The sequence below is a fragment of the Macaca nemestrina genome, chromosome 14, assembly GCF_043159975.1.
Source record: "Macaca nemestrina isolate mMacNem1 chromosome 14, mMacNem.hap1, whole genome shotgun sequence".
Classification (NCBI taxonomy): Eukaryota; Metazoa; Chordata; class Mammalia; order Primates; family Cercopithecidae; genus Macaca; species Macaca nemestrina.
Genome location: NC_092138.1, coordinates 21,543,184 through 21,558,408, shown reverse-complemented (window position 1 = coordinate 21,558,408; position 15,225 = coordinate 21,543,184).

The window sequence follows — 15,225 nt, the reverse complement described above, 5'->3', positions numbered from 1 at the left end:
CCTGATTCTTCCTGGATGCCGGACAAGGACCTGGGTACCAAGAGGGCAGGGAGTAAAAGGCTGTCATGCTGACTCTCTGAGTCAGTTAACACTTAGCCATCCATGAATGGCAACTGCTAAAAGAGCATTAATTTTAACACACCCCTAGATGCTGCTGTAGGGCCAGAGCCCAAAAGCACTTGCCCCAGCCTTGGCACCTGCTTGCCTGCATGCTCTCCCTACTGCAAGGGGTTTGAATAGGGGGCCGAGTAAGCAAGCCACACCCCTGTTGTGAGTCTCATGAAGGGATCCATGGAACTCTCCAGTCTCACTATGTATTTAACTAACACTATGGCATAAATTCTTCTTTTAATTTTAAGTTTTGAATAAGATGAAAAAGCTTTTTTGTGATACTTAGGAATTAAGAAGATATGATCTGGCTGGGTGCAGTGGCTTGCACCTGTAATCCCAGCGCTTTGAGAGGCTGAGGCAGGTGGATCACTTGAAGTCAGGAGTTCAAGACCAGCCTGGACACCATGGTGAAACCCTGTCTCTACTAAAAACACAAAAAATTAGCTGGGTGTAGTGGTGGGCACCTGTAATTTCAGCTACTCAGGAGGCTGAGGCACGAGAATCACTTGAACCTGGGAGATGGAGGTTGCAGTGAGCCAAGATTGTGCCACACTCCAGCCTAGGCAACAGAGCCAGACTCTGTCTCAAAAAAAAAAAAAAAAAAGAAGATATGATAAAAAAAAAAATGTGTCCTTTATCTGCCTTAAATCTAAACAATGAGGTAAGAAATTGTTTTCTTTGAAATAATTTATAAAGTTATTTATGAAGCTCATGAAATTATTTGCTTTAATAACTATGGGTGAAATAAATGTAATCCTACCTTAGCAACTTCTTCAAATTACAATTCAGAGGTTATAATGCAGGGAGTTAGCAAATGAGGTATATGGATATAAAAATGCCATCTCTGCGGTAGATGAAGTATGACAAATATTCAACAAAATGTGCCCTAGTCTTTTTTTTACCCACCTGAGTATGTATCACAGTGTAATGTTGGAAGGAAAATTTTTCCTCTACCCACTAAGTTTCAATTGCTTGGAGGCCTGAAGATTAACTGACAATAGACAGATGAATAGAAAAAAGAACAAGAATTATTTATACATGTACTCATTACTCAGTAAGGAGTAACCACATAAATAGCTAGAGGTAAATGTTTTTATGTCAACTGAACAAAACTGGGAGGGGTTAAAACTTCAAAGGGGAAGAATGAAAGATACTGTGGGCTTTTCTGGTGTTAATAGATGGCTGAATTCTCACTTCAGTGAATTCAAACAGGAAACTCCTTTGGTGGATGGGGGAGTCAATGGCATCTGTAGTTTCAGGAGGCCCTGCTTAAGTTTGGATAATGTTTATTTCTGTAGCTGCTGGTTGTACAGGCATTTTCAGTTTAAAATAATTTTCACGTCACTTTTGTAGGCTATTAATTTCTTCAGTAATTTCTCAGCAACTCATAGAACCCCAGTAAGATCATTGCAAATCTCACACATCACTCACCTATATGATTGTAGAGGGGCCAAGGGAAAGCTTCCATCATCCTGTTAAGGGTTTATTGAAAATTGTTGATGAAAAGAGTGAAACTTTTAAAAATATTTGAAGAGGTTTATTTTGAGCCAAATATAAGTGATCACAGCCCATGACACAGCCCTCAGGAGACCCTGAGAACATGTGCCCAAAGTGGTTGGCATACAGCCTAGTTTTATATATTTTAGGGAGACATCAAATACGTGTGAGGTATACATTGGTTCAGTCCAGAAAGGTGGGACAACTCCAAGTGGGCAGAGAGGGGAGGAGGGGGTTCCAGGTTATAGGTAGATTTAAAATATTTTAGATTGGCAATTGGTTGAAATAACTACTATCAATAGAAAGGAATATTTGGGTTGCAATAAGAGGTGGTGGAAACCAAAGTTTTATCATGCCAAGAAAAACTCCAGGTAGCAGACTTTGGAGAGAATCGATTGTAAGTGTTTCTTATTAGCTTAAAATCTGTGTTGATGGTACATGCTGGTCAGTTTTTTCAGAATTCTAAAAGGGAGGAGGGTATAATGAGGCATGTGCCACCCTCTCTTCCTGTCGTGGCTTGAACCAGGCTTTCAGGTTAATGTTGGAGTGGCCTGGCTGAGAGGAGGGGGTCTATTCAGATGGTTGGTTGCAGGGCCTTACAATTTTATTTGTGGTTTACAAAAGGCAGATTAAAAAGCAGAAAAAGGCATACAAAATTTATTTAACATGCACGAACATGAGGGAATTGCAGGAGGAGGATTACCCAATAACCCAAATGAGGTCCAGTTGCTTACATACTCTTGTTCACAGGGGAAGAGGGGATGAGGGTGTAGCAATTTTGAGGGGTAGTAAATGATTTTTAGGGGAAATGAATGAACCTGGGAGACAGGAATTAATTTCTAAATTATTCTCTTTAGAATTTGAATGAGTCTGAAAGGCAGACATTGTTTTGTGAAAAAATTCATCTCCTTTTCTGTGATAGGTAATGAGATTTCAGAGAGGGGATGGAAGACAATTGTGTTTTCTTTGTGGGTCCAGTCTTAAAGGTGATAAGGGAATATCAGAGAAGAGCCTCATCCTGTGCCTTGGGAGAGACAAAGTGTTGGTGGAGGCTGGAGGGTGGGGTCAGAGAGACCTTGAGGCTGCTGCTTTTAGTTCAGCATACCAGAACACCATATTTTGGGGTATCATTTTTCTGAGCCCCAACATTGCCTTCTATACTGCTGCATGGTCTGTATAACATCTATAGTCATTCTCTCTTTTGATTCTCAGTGCTTAATCCCTTATAGCCCCCATCCCAATCATCACCATCTTATTTACATGATTATTGGCTGTCACAATATCTGCTCCAGAATATACACTCCATGACAATAGACTTTGTCCATCTTCATTACTGTATCACCAGAGCTAACACTATGTCTGGCGCAGGGTTGTTACTAAATACATATTGGTTGATAAAATAAATGGAAAATAAATAATTTAAAGTGTAAGCTGGGCATAGTTTGTTTGTAATTCCAGCACTTTGGGAGGCCAAGGTGGGAGGATCGCTTGACCCCAGGGGTTCAAAACCACCTGAGCCCCATGGCGAGACCCCTGTCTCTACAAAAATTAGCCAGGCATGGGGTGTGGCTGTAGTCCCAGCTACTCAGGAGGTTGAGATGAGAGGATTCCTTGAGCCCAAGATGTCTAGGCTGCAGTGAGCCAATATCATGCCACTACACTCCAGCCTGGGGGACAAATTGAGACCCTCTCTCAAGAAAATTAAAAAGAAAGAAAAAGGGAAAGAAAAAATATAAAGCAATGTTTCCCTCTGGAGCAGTGGTACAGATCATACTGCTACATTGTGACTTACAAATTGAATCCTGACATAAAATGTACTGTCTAAAAACAACATTTACTAAATGAGTTGAGCAGCCACCACACAGTTGCTACTCTTTAACACCAGCACCTCTATCTTGCTGAGCTCCAGCAAAGAAGGAAGGTAAGTAAGGAGGTGTCTGCTACTAACCATGGCTCCCACAAAACTGGTCCCAGAAAACATCTGGCTACAAATGCCTTTCCCAAGAGTGCGCCCTCTACTGGAGAAGTGAAGAAACCTCAGCATTACAGGCTTGATCCTGTGACACTCCATGAAATTAGATGTTATCAAAAGTCCACCAAATTTCTGATTTGCAAACTTTCATTCCAGACCTGATATTAGAAAGTGCTTAGGACTTCAAAACAGATTTGTGTTGTCAGAGCACAGCTATTGGAAGCAAGTGAGGTCTATTGTAGAAAGCAAGTGTGGTCTCTCATGTGGGACTTCCACCCTGGGTGCCATCTGTATCAAATGTGTAACAGTGTCTTTTTTTTCTTTTTATATTTCATTTTTATTTATATTTTTAGAGACAAGATTTTGCTCTGTCACCCAAGCTGGAGTGCAGTGGCATGATCATAGCTCACTGCAGCCTTGAACTCCTGGGCCAAGTAATCCTCCTCCCTCAGCCTCCCGAGAAGCCAGGATTACAGACACACAATACCAGACCTGGCTAATTAAAAAATTTTTTAGAGAGAGGGGTCTTGCTATGTTGCCCAGTCTGGTCTTGAACTCCTGGGCTCAAGCAATTCTCCAGGCTCAGCCTCCCATTTAGCTGGGATTGCAGGCACAAGCCACCACACCCAGCCCAAGTATGACTAAAGACATCCAGCTGCCATGCTAGATAGATTGAGAATGTGTTTAAGAATCCACTAGCCGGGCGTGGTGGCTCAAGCCTGTAATCCCAGCACTTTGGGAGGCCGAGATGGGCGGATCACGAGGTCAGGAGATCGAGACCATGCTGACTAACACGGTGAAACCCCGTCTCTACTAAAAAATACGAAAAATTAGCCGGGCGAGGTGGTGGGCGCCTGTAGTCCCAGCTACTTGGGAGGCTGAGGCAGGAGAATGGAGTGAACCCAGGAGGCGGAGCTTGCAGTGAGCTGAGATCCGGCCACTGCACTCCAGCCTGGGCGACAGAGCGAGACTCCGTCTCAAAAAAAAAAAAAAAAAAAAAAAAGAATCCACTATGCCTAGGTGTGGTGGCTCACACCTGTAATCCCAGCACTTTGGGAGGCTGAGCCGGGAGGATAAATTGAGCTCAGGAGTTTAAGACCAGCCCAAGCAACATAGTGAGACCTCTTCTCTACTAAAAGTTAAAAAAAAAAATTAAAAAAAAAAAAAAATAGCCAGGCTTGGAGGCATGCACTTGTAGTCCCAGGTACTTAGGAGGCTGAAGCAGGAGGATGGCTTGAGGCCAGAAGGTCAAGATTGCAGTGAGCTAAAATCACACCACTGCATTCTAGCCTGGGTGACAGAGCAAGCCCCTATCTCAAAAGGAAAAAAAAAAAAAAAAAAAAAAAGGAATCCACTATGAAAGGAAACATTTCATTCTCAAAACAAACAAACAAAAAAACCTCTCATCTTCCTGTTAGTGGTAGTTTTGAATGTTCAATATTTTTTCCTCGTGGGGTCAAAAAGTACCTAAGTATATAATTGCAAGTGGAAAAATAGGGGATAGAAATCAGATATTGACAGTTTTACCATTTTTACTTACATGCGAATTGTTAATATGAATGTGGAAATATAAAGCACTGAGGCAAATCAAAATGTTTTATTAAACAAGTGTCAGCAATTCACCTTTATAACAATTATAAATAAACTTGTTAGATTTTCCTGGACAATGCCAGCATTTGGATTTTTACAAACAAGTAAATGTTGGCTGGGCACAGTGGCTCACGCCTGTAATCCTAGCATTTTTGGAGGCCAAGTCGGGCAGATCACACGAGGTCAGGAGTTTAAGATCAGCCTGGCCAACATTGTAAAACCCCGTCTCTACTAAAAAAAATACAAAAATTAGCTGACCATGGTGGCGTGTGCCTGTAGTCCCAGCTACTAGGGAGGCTGAGGCACCAGAATTGCTTGAACCCAGGAGGGAGGCTGAATGAGCCGAGATGGAGCCATTGCACTCCAGCCTGGATGACAGAGCAAGACATTGTCTCCAAAAAAAAAAAAAAAAAAAAAAACAACCCACAACAACAACAAAAAACAACCCACACAATTTAATGTCTTATTGATGGCAACTCAATTGTGTTTGTAGTTTTTTTTTTTTTAACAGGGTCTCGCTCTGTCATCCAGGGTGGAGTGCAATGGCTCAGTCACAGCAATCTGCAACCTCCACCTCCTGGGCTCAAACAATTCTCCTGCCTCAGCCTCCCAAGTAGCTGGGACTACACATGCACACCACCACACCCAACAAATTTTTGTGTTTTTCGTAGAGCCAGAGTTTTGCCATTATGTTAGTTCATTCTTAGGCTGCTATGAAGAGATACCCAGGACTGGGTAATTTATAAAGAAAAGGGGTTTAATTGACTCAAGTTCTGTATGGTTGGAGAAGCCTCAGGAAACTTACAATAATGGCAGAAGACACCTCTTCACAAGGCAACAGGAGAGAGAATGAGAGCAAGAAGAGGAAATGCCACACATTTAAAAAACCATCAGATTTCATGAGAATGCTCTCACTATCATGAGAACAGCATGGGAGGAACCGCCCCCATGATTCAATTATTAATGCCTCCCACTGGGTCCCTCCCACAACATGTGGAGATTATGGGAATTAAAATTTAAGATGAAATTTGAGTGGGAACACAACCAAACCATATCAGCCATGTTGCCCAAGCTGGTCTCGCACTCCTGAGCTCGATAGATCCACCTGCCTCAGCCTCCTAAAGTGCCAGGATTACAGGCGTGAACTACGGCACACAGCAGTAGCATCCTAATCTACAGTAGATTTCATCCATTCACTATGCAGATAGATAGTTCTTGATTTATGTCAATTTTATTTACAATATTTTGGCTTTATTATGGTGAAACAATGACATGCATTCAGTAGAAACCATACTTTGAGTACCCATACAACCATTCTGGTGTTTTTTGTTTTCATTTTGGGTTTTTTTTGTTTTGTTTTGTTTTGTTTTTTTGAGATATGGTTTTGCTATATCACCCAAGCTTGAGTGCAGTGGTGTGATTATGGCTCACTGCAGTCACTGCAGCCTTGACCTCCTGGGCTCAAGTGATCCTCCCACCTCAGCCTCCAAAGTAGCTGGAACTACAGGTACATGCCACTATGCCCAGGTAATTTTTGTATTTTTTATAGAGATGAGGTTTCTCCATGTTGCCCAGGCTGATCTCAAACTCCTGGTCTCAAGCAATCTGCCTGCCTCAGCCTCCCAGATTGCTGGAATCACAGGCATGAGTCACCATGCCTGGCCCAACCATTCTGTTTTTCACTTTCAGTACAATATTCAATAAATTACATGAGATATTCAACACTATTATAAAATAACCGTTGTGTTCAATGATTTTGCCTAATTGTAGACTAATATAATAAATATTCTGAGGACATTTAAGTTAGGCTAGGCTAAACTATGATCATCAGCAGGTTAGGCATATTAAATGTATTTTTGACTTAAGGTATTTTCAATTTATGATGGGTTTAGCAGGACATAACCCCATTGTAAACTGAGGAACATCTACACTTTTCTAATTGAGTTGTCCATGATCACCACCACCATTGCCATCACCCTTGCCATTAGTCATCATGTTTTCTTCCTTGGCAGTTGCTACCACAGCAAACGTGTCCCCAAAGTTCATGTGTTGGAAACGTAATCCCTAATGATGCAACACTGTTGGGAAGTGGGGCCTAATTGGAGGTGTTTTGGTCATGAGGGTTCCAACCTCATGAATGAATTAATACCAATTATAAAAAGGCTGACACTGTGAGCTCATTCTCCTGCTCTCTTGCACCCTCCCTTTGACTTTCCCCCATGGGATGATGCAGCAAGAAGGCCCTTGCAAGATGCTGGCCCCATGACCTTGAACTTCCTAGTCCTCAAAACTGTAAGCCAATAAATTTCTGTTTATTCTAAATTATCCAGTCTCATGAATTCTGTTATGACAGCACAAAACAAAGTAAAACAGAGGTCAGTCATCACAGTTACCAGTTTTGGCAAGATTTTAATGAATAAAAGAATCACTTAATTTATACTTCAAAATGGCATGTTTTCTGCAGATCTGCAATGAGAAAGGAACAGATGATGTTACACTTTTTTCCTCATGCTTCCGTGAGATGGGGATTCAACAACTCTTCTAGGAATAATATAAGCTATGACATAGTTTGATAAAATCCACAGAGGTGAATTGATTTGATGCCATCATTAAAATTTCCACTGTGGAATGGCAAGGAATTTATTGAGATAGTGTCATTTTTGTTGTTGGTGTTTCTAAATACAATCTGAAATAATTTGTTAGATCAAAGGCTTGCTTTTCCCCCCTGAACAGGGTTGATTCACGGTAAAAAATTTACCACATCAGAACTATTTGTTGACATGATACTTTCTATCTTGCATTCAGAACTAGATGCTAGAGATTACAAAGAATGGTTTGCCTTTGAATCAAAGGTGTAACGATTGACTGTGTAAACATTTTCTGAACTGCGATGGTTGCTAAGAAGCCAGCAGCAGTGGGGGAAGAATTGAAGAGGCTGCTTTGCCTTCCTAGTGAAATGAATATCCATCCTCATAGACAGGCAAAAATCAGACTGTAATATTTTGTTAAATCTTATAAAAAGTATCTAGTATTTCAATACTTTAAAAGTCCTTGCATTTTTCAAAAGCTAAGCAGAACCTGGAACCAAGGCCAGGGTCCTGGGGAAGCAGTCTGTGCAGCAGGAGCCTGCCTCAGGTGCACATTGGAACTAGGGGGAAAAAAGTTGCTTCTACCTGTAGTGCCTCTCCAGTTCCACTACTGACATAGCTTAACATTATGCCAACAGGCAAAGAAACAATATTTAAAAGACGTAGGTCCATTTTCACAGAGGAAGTAATGAATGAATTTGGAACTGAGAGGCAATAAATGGATAATAGCACAGCAATTAATGTGGACTGGTGGACTTCAGGTAAGGCTGGATCTTGGGGTAGCCCAAAAAGTTTATAATAAACTCTCTTTTCGTCTCAAAAAAAGAAAAAAAAATAGATAGACAGGACCTGGGCCTTAAAGTCTTTCTGTTTCACAGAGCACTCTGAGTAATATAAAACTGGATGATAGATAACTAAATCTCTTTTTGTGCCCTATTTAAAATGGAAAGTTCAAAAGTTGCATATTGGCATTAAGACAAAGGTGATTCATTCACCCCATCTCAGAAAAGAGTAAAAATGAAACGAGCCATCTTGTAACTGAAATCAACACAAATGTATTTGGTCTAGAACTTTCCATAAAAAAGGACATCGAGGCTGGGCGTGGTGGCTCACGCCTGTAATCCCAGCTCTTTGGGAGGCCAAGGCAGGTGGAGCACGAGGTCAGGAGATTGAGACCATCCTGGCTAACACAGTGAAACCCAGTTTCTACTAAAAATACAAAAAATTAGCCAGGCATGGTGGCACGCACCTGTAGTCCCAGCTACTTGGGAGGCTAAGGCAGGAGAATCGCCTGAACCCAGGAGGCAGAGGTTGCAGTGAGCTGAGATCATGCTACTGCACTCCAGCCTGGGCAACAGAACGAGACTCCGTGTCAAAAATATAAAAAATAAAAAAGACATAGAACCATCACAAAAGTTCACATGAAAAACATCACCCAAAGGCTAGTAAGGAATAGTATTTTAATTTAATTTAATTTATTTTTTTTTTCAGACGGAGTTTTGCTCTTGTTGCCCAGGCTGGAGTGCAATGGCACGATCTTGGCTCACTGCAACCTCCTCCTACTAGGTTCAAGCAATTCTCTTGCCTCAGCCTCCTGAGTAGCTGGGATTAAAGGCACCCACCATCACGCCCATCTAATTTTTGTACTTTTAGTGGAGACAGGATTTCACCAAGTTGGCCAGGCTGGTCTTGAACTCCTGACCTCAGGTGATCCGCCCCCCTCGGCCTCCCAAAGTGCTGGGATTACAGGCATGAGCCACTGCACCCGGCCTTGATTTAATTTTTAAAATACTTATTATTTACTCAAAAAATGGACGACCAAGCTTATGTAACAGCCCAGTGGGTTCATGTTGCCTGCTACCTAGACAGAGCCAATTTATCAAGACAGGGGAATTGCAACACAGAAAGAGTTTAATTCATGCAGAGCTGGCTGTATAGGAGACCTGAGTTTTATTATTACTCAAATCAGTCTCCCTGAAAAGTCAGAGATGGGGGTTTTTAAGGACAATTTGGTGTGTCAGGGCCAGTGAGTCAGGAGTGCCGATTGGTTGGGTCAGAGATGAAATCATCGAGAGTCGAAGCTGTTCTCTTGCGCTGAGTCAGTTTTTGAGTGGGGGCCCACAAGATCAGATGAACCCGTTGATTGATCTGGGTGGTGCCAGCTGATCCGTCAAGTGCAGGGTCTGCAAAATATCTCAAAATATCTTAGGTTTTACAGTAGTGATATTGCTTCCCCAGGAGCAATTTGGGAAGGGTCAGAATCTTGTGGCCTCTAGCTGCGTGACTCCTAAACCATAATTTCTAATCTTGTGGCTAATTTGTTAGTCCTACAAATGCAGTCTAGTCCTGAGGCAGGAAGGAGGTTTGTTTTGGGAAAGGGCTGTTATCACCTTTGTTTCAAAATTAAACTATAAGTTCCCCCCAAAGTTAGTTCGTCCTACGCTCAGGAATGAACAAGGACAGCCTGGAGGTTAAAAGGAAGATGGAGTTGGTTAGGTCAGATCTCTTTCACTGTAATAATTTTCTCAGTTATAATATTGCAATGGTGGTTTCAATTCTAGCCCTTTGGGAGGCTAATGTAGGAGGATCACTTGAGCCCAGGAGTTCAAGACCAGCCTGGGCAACATGGTGAAGCCCTGTCTTTGCAAAAATTACAAAAATTAGACAGGCATGGTGATGCATGCCTGTAGTCCCAGCTACTCAGGAGGCTGAGGTGGGAGTATCACTTGAGGCCAAGAGGTCAAGGCTGCAGGGAACTGTGATCATGCCACTACACTCCAGACTGGGTGACAAGAGAGATCGTGTCTCAAAAAAAAAAGAAAAGAAAACTTAAATTAGATAATAAATTTAAGAACAGGCCGGGAGTGGTGGCTCACACCTGTAATCCCAGCAATTTGGGAGGCCAAGGCAGGTGGATCACCTGAGGTCAGGAGTTTGAGACCAGCCTGGCCAATATAGCGAAACCCTGTCTCTATTAAAATTACAAAAAATCAGCCAGGCATGGTGGTGGGCACCTGCAATCCCAACTACTCAGGGGTGGCAGAGGGTAGGGCTGAGGCAAGAGAATCGCTGGAACCCGGGAGGCGGAGGTTACAGTGAGCTGAGATCACGTCATTGCACTTCAGCGTGGGCAACAAGAGTGAGACTCCATCTAAAAAAAACAAAACAAAACAAGAATAAATATTCGTTGTTATGGGCTGAGTTGTGTCATCCCCAAATTCATAAGTTAAAGTCCTAAACCCTAGTTCCTCAGAACTGACTGTGTTAGTTAAAGTGAGATCATTAGGGTGGACTCCAATCCAAAATGACTGGTATCCCTATATGACAAAGAAATTTAAACACCAGCATACACAGAGAAAAGACCATCTGAGGACACAAGGAGAAGACAGCCATCTGCAAGATAAGGAGAGAGTCCTCAGGAGACACTGATTCTACCAACACCTTTTTTTTTTTTTTTTTTTTGAGATAGGGTCTCACTGTGTTGCCCAGGCTGGAGTGTAGTGGCACAATCTTGGCTCACTGCAGTCTTGACCTTCTGGGCTCAAGCAATCCTCCTACCTCAGTCACTGCAGGTACACACCCATGCTCAGTTAATTATTGTATTTTTTGTAGAGACAGGGTTTCACCAAGTTGCCCAGGCTGGTCTCAAACTCCTGGGCTCAAGTGATCCACCCGCCTCGGCCTCCTAAAGCGCTAGTATTACAGGCGTGAGCCACCATGCTTGGCCGGGGTAATATACTTCTGACAGGGGTATAAATTGGTATTACCTTCTGAAGAAAAATTTGACAAGAAATATTAACCTTAGAAAGTGAATACACTTTGACATATCAGTTATACTTTTGAGAATGAATGATATGGAAATATCAATGTTGTCAAAGATGTTTATTACAGCATAGGTTATACATGTGAAAAATTATAAATTTCCTAGATATAAGAATTAAAAGGATTAGTTTAAGAAATGTTAGCTCTTGGCATGTAATCCCAGCACTTTAGGAGGCCAAGGTGGGCAGATCACTTGAGGCTAGGAGTTCGAGACCACCCTGGCCAACATGGTGAAACCCCTTCCCTACTAAAAACACAAAAATTAGCTGGGCGTGGTGGTGCATGCCTGCAGTCCCAGATAGTTGGGAGGCTGCAGCATGAGAATTGCTTGAACCCAGGAGATGGAAGTTGCAGTGAGCCAAGATCATGCCACTGTAATCCAGACTGGGCAACAGAGCAAGACTCTATCTCAAAAACAAAACAAAACAAACAAACAAACAAAAACCACACATTAAAAACATTAAAACACACATTAAAAACGTTAAAAAAAAGAGAGAGAGAGAGAGAGAAATGGAGAAATGTTGGCTCCTTAAGCTAAAATACCAAGTAGTCATTACAATTGCTCTTTTGGCAGGTCAATTAGATATACATAAAGTTATTTATTTAATTTATGAGCTCTTTTAAATACAAAGTAAATGAGAATAATATGAATACCTATCACTGATTTTGAAAATGTTAATATTTTGACAATTTGCTTTTTTTTTTTTTTTGCTTCTTTTTAGAAAGAAATAGAACATTACAGATCCAGTTAAATAATCTTGGTGCCCCTCCCCAGTGGTATTTTCCTCCCACCACCATCCTCATCCTCTGAAAGGTAGCCATTGTCAAAAATTCCCTTCCCTCAACATTGTATTTTCAAAATACATTACTTTGAATCATGTAGCTGTAGCCTATTCTTTTTTTTTTTTTTTTTTTTTTTTTTTTTTTTGAGATGGAGTTTTGTTCTTGTTGCCCAGGCTGGAGTGCAATGGCATGATCTCAGCTCGCTGCAACCTCCGCCTCCCGGGTTCAAGTAATCCTCCTGACTCAGCTTCCTGAGTAGCTGGGATTACAGGTGTGCACTATCACACCTGGCTAATTTTGTATTTTTAGTAGAGACGGGGCTTCTCCATGTTGGTCAGCCTGATCCCAAACTCCTGACCTCAGGTGATCTGTCTGCCTTGGCCTCCCAAAGTGCTGGGATTACAGGTATGAGCTACCACGCCAGGTCTCTTTTTTTTATTATTATAACTTTTATTGTAGGCTCAGGGATACATGCGCAGGTTTGTTCTTAATATTTAGATAAACTGCATGTCACAGGGGTTTGGTGTACAGATTATTTCATCCCTCAGGTAATATATTGCCCAATATTTCTTCTAATTGTGACATAATGTTCCATTATATGAGTACACTATAATATACCTTTCTCTTCTTTTGGTGAATAACTTGGTTTTTGTTTGTTTGTTTGTTTGTTTTTTCTGATTTTATTCCTATACCATGCACAAGGTTGCCATGAGTATTCTCGTAGCTATTTCCTTGGGCACATGTGTGAGATTTTCTCCAAGGTGTGTATTTAAGATTTGAATTGCTGAGGCATTAAGTATATGCATCTTTAACTACACTAGATATTGCCTCAATGCTTTGCAAAATGGTTGTATCAATTTACACTCCCATGTGTATCAGGTAGTTTTTGCTGTGTAACAAATCATTCCTTAACACAGTGGCTTAAAAACCAACATTTATTATTTTTCATGATTTTTTGGATTGGCAGCCTGTTCTCTTGGGCTTGTGATCTTGGCTGGTGCTGGGTTTTCTAAGATAGCTTATTCATATGTGATAGCTGGGCAAGAGGAATAGCTGGAGTCTCTCTCCACATGGCCTCTCATCATTTAGGAGGCTAGGTCCAGCTCGCTCACATACAAGCAGAAAGATTCTTGCCAGCAAGAAAGTACAAAGTCCTAATGAACAGAAGCTTTTCAAGTCTCTATTTTCATCATGTTTGCAAACGTCCCATTAGCCAAAGCAAGTCATATGACCAAGCTCAGATTCAAGGGGCAGAGAAACATACTCTAGCCTTTGGTGGCAGAAGAGACAAAATTACCTTATAAAGCGTTATATATACAGTCATGGGAGAAATATGTGGCTTTATTTTTTTTTGCAACCTACTATATACTGGCAGTGGGTGAAAGTTCTGTTTCCCTACATTCTTGACAATACTTAGTATTAAGTGACTTTTAAAGTTTTTGCCAATCTGAGAAGGATTTTTAAAAATCTTACTATTGTTTCTATTTTAATTTGCATTTTTCTGGTCATTAGGAAGGTTGTATATCTTTTTGCATAATTATTGGCAGAGCACTCATTTTTTTTTTTTTTCTTTTTTAATTAGGGTTTCACTCTGTTGCCCAGGCTGAAGTGCAGTAGTGTGATCATGGCTCCCTGCAGCCTTGACCTTGGGGGTTCAAGTGATCCTTCCACGTCAGCCTCCTCAGTAACTGGGACTAAGGGTGCTTGCCATCATGTTCGACTGATGTTTTTATTTTGGTAGAAACAAGGTCTCACTATGTTGCCTAGGCTGGTCACGAACTCCTGAGCTCGAGCCATCCTCCTTCATTGGTCTCCCAAAGTGCTGGGATTACAAGAATAAACCACTGCACCTGACCAGCCCTCTTTTTTTTTTTCACCAAGTCTCGCTCTATGGCCCAGGCTGAAGTGCAGTGGCACAATCTCAGCTCACTGCAACCTACGCCTCCCAGGCTCAAGCGATTCTTGTGCCTCAGCCCCCTGAGTAGCTGGTGTCACGCACGTCCGTGTGAAGAGACCACTAAACAGGCTTTGTGTGAGCAACAAGACTGTTTATTTCACCTGGGTGCGGGCAGGCTGAGTCCGAAAAGACAGTCAGCGAAGGGAGATGGGGTGGGACTGTTTTATAGGAATTGGGTAGGTAGTGGAAAATTACAGTCAAAGGGGGTTGTTCTCTGGCGGTCAGGGACTGGGGTCACAAGTTGCTCAGTGGGGTAGCTTCTGAGCCAGGAGAAGCAATTTCACTAGGTAATGTCATCAGTTAAGGCAGGAATCAGCCATTTTCACTTCTTTTGTAATTCTTCACTTGCTTCAGGCCGTCTCGATGTATACGTGCAGGGTTAGGCTCAGAAACCTGACAGCTGGGAATACAGGTGTAGGCCACCATACCCAGCTAATTTTTGTAGTTTTAGTAGAGATAGGTTTCACCATGTTGGCCAGGCTGGTCTCGAACGCCTGACCTCAATCAATCCACCCGCCTTGGCCTCCCAAAGTGCTGGGATTATGGGCATGAGCCACTGCACCTGGCCTCATCTCTTAAAGTAACATGCACATACATACACAGGAGAAAGAATGAAAGAACATATATTGGGGTAGTTCAATTTGGGTAGTGGAGTTACAGATAATTTTTAGGTTCTCGTATCTAAATTTTCTAAAATGAGCATCTATTACAGAGGGAGGAAACTAAATGAATATGTTAAAATGTCTTGGAAAAATTCCCAACTGGGCTAACAATAACTAGGTGCACTGAAATTTAATTCTGACACTAACCACCCAGAGTTAGCATCAGACTCAACAAATTAAGGCTCGGTCCTCCACAAGACTGCCCTCACGTCAGATGCAAGCCCTCAGTAGGGACCCCAGGTC